The sequence below is a fragment of the Gracilinanus agilis genome, chromosome 2 (genome assembly GCF_016433145.1).
Source record: "Gracilinanus agilis isolate LMUSP501 chromosome 2, AgileGrace, whole genome shotgun sequence".
Lineage (NCBI taxonomy): Eukaryota > Metazoa > Chordata > Mammalia > Didelphimorphia > Didelphidae > Gracilinanus > Gracilinanus agilis.
This window is the reverse complement of record NC_058131.1, coordinates 401,970,800-401,973,408: the sequence shown is the minus strand read 5'-3', so window position 1 is coordinate 401,973,408 and position 2,609 is coordinate 401,970,800.

The window sequence follows — 2,609 nt, the reverse complement described above, 5'->3', positions numbered from 1 at the left end:
ATAAACCAAAAGTCATCCATCCACCCATCTAGGACTCATTGAGAACCATTTTTTCAAAAGGTCTATTGTTCTGACTGGATTGAAGATTTATTCCCTAAAAAAACAAAATACCAAGAGAATTTTATAAACAGTTATAGAATTAATGTTTGAAGAATTTGTGACCACTCACCTCCAGAGAAAGAACTGATGAGTAGAAACATGAAGGACATAAAAAACTACATAACAAAAATTCTCAAGTTCATATAAAATCTTCTATTTTATTCTTATTCCTATATTGAAATATTTGTTTGTTGTTTGTTAGGTCTTTAATAAAAAAAGAAAACTTAAATGTGGCCCCCACACCTTAAATGTTATAGTGTTGCTGTGTTTTTCATGGCAAGGTCATATTATTTAATTCATATTCTCTTGATTCCACAAAAATGATCTAATAAGAATGTTTACAAATCCCTTGTCTAATGAAAACTGGCCTCGGGAACTCATCTGATTCCTAAAATACTGTTCATGATGGCAGTAGCAGGAATTGAGGGCACTTTACCATTGACCCTCAACCCTTATTAGCATAATTTACTCCTGTGGTTAGCCAGGGCTTCAGATTCATGGGTCAATAATTTCTACACTTTCTACAGAAAAAAATGGACACATAATTATAGCAAAACACTTGCTTACACATAGAGACAGTTTGTGTCCCATGTGGACACTGGCTGTGCGCAGGGATAGTTTACTTGCTTGCACTAGTTGTGGCTTGGTATTGCTGCTATAGAGCTATACTATAGCTTTGCAAACCACCAGGTGGCATTTCAAGCTTAAGTTACGCCGGCACACTTGAAACTACGCCTGTTGGGAAAGGTACCATTAAAGGTACCAGCCATTAAAACATCCTTAGTTTGTCCCCAAGTTCTTTATTTAGTTGATTTCCTAAAACTACTCATGAGAAACCCAGGAAGCATAGTGGATAGAGTACTATCCTTGAATCAGAAGACTCATCTTCCTCAGTTAAAATCTGGTCTTGAGCATCTACTAACTGTGGAACCCTGGGCAAGTCACTTACTTCATCCTGTTTGCCTCAGTTTCCTCATCTGTCAAGTTAGCTGGAGAAGGACATGGAAAAACTACTCCAGTATCTTTACCCAGAAAACCCCCAAAGGGGTCATGAAGTGTCAAGCATGACAAATGACTAAACAACAGCAACAAAATTACTTATAAGTTTCTTGATTCATAGTTTAGATCTCTGATTTTATCCTTCAGTAACATTGCAAAGAATACAACTCACTGTATATGAAAGCCAAATTGAATTTACTACAGTGAAATCAAAAGTTAAAATGTAACAGTATAAACAGCCAAATGGTTTGAGTAGCTTTAACTGCTTCCCATGAGTCTACATTTTGAAACACCCTCTCCTCATCTTATAGTTTCTTTTGCTCCCTTTTACTACAGGAAGATTCTTTTTCTGTTTGGTTGTTTTTTTTACATTTTTTTAAAACCCTTAACTTCTGTGTATCGGCTCCTAGGTAGAAGAGTGGTAAGGGTGGGCAATGGGGGGGGGGGGTTAAGTGTCTTGCCCAAGGTCACACAGCTGGGAAGTGTCTGAGGCTGGATTTGAACCTAGGACCTCCCATCTCTAGGCCTGGCTCTCAATCCACTGAGCTACCCAGCTGCCCCAAGGAAGATTCTTTTTGGTAGGTGAGTATGTAGGAGAGGTGTGTGTGTATGAAGTTGATCAGGAGTTTTATACTCTAAGGAGCCAGTCAGGAGAGACAATATGTGAGAAATGTGAGTTCTGGCTTTTTAAAGGTTTAGGAATGTGGCCAGTTCTTTCACCATTGAATAGATAACTGACTCATAAAGGAGTAATAAAGTGTAAACACTTCTCTTTGTTTTTCAGTCATGTTAGACTCTTTTTGACCCTCATTGGGGTTTCCTTGGCAAAGATATTGGAATGGTTCTTCGTTTTTTTTTTCCCTAGTTCATTGAACAGATCAGGAAACTGAAGTAAAAAAAAGGTGAAGTAACTTCTTCAGGGTAACATAGCTAGTAAGTGTCTAAGGCTGGATTTGAACTCAGGCCATTCTAAGTCCAGGCCCAGTGCTCTATCCATTATGCCAAATAGCTACCCTAAACACTTTACTACAATTCCCTTAAGACTTTAATACTTCATTATCTCTGATAATGGCTCTTTGTTTTATGTTATTTCTGGTTTGAGGAAAAAAAGTTGATTTCGGATCTCTTGGTCAGCTCCCCGACTACACATTCTAGCAAATATTCTTTATCTAAGGTCATGAGTAAAGGGAATCTGCCTCACCACAATTCAAGTCACCTAACATTCTGGTATGGCAGAATGTAAGTTTACTGAGGGAAAGTACTGTTACTATTTTATTTTTATATCCCTAATGCCCAGTATATAGCACCTGGTACATCGTAGGTCCTTCATAAGCATATACAAAATGATCTAAGCAAATACATAAATTTAAAAAAATATTCTCTTGTCAGGGAAGGGAGGAGAGCAGCTATCAGCAGTTTAGGGAAGGACTAGAAACATTTCCTGTAAAAAGGTGAAACAATCTGACTTTTGAAGGAAATGAGGGATTCCAAGAGGTAGTGCTAAGAAGAGA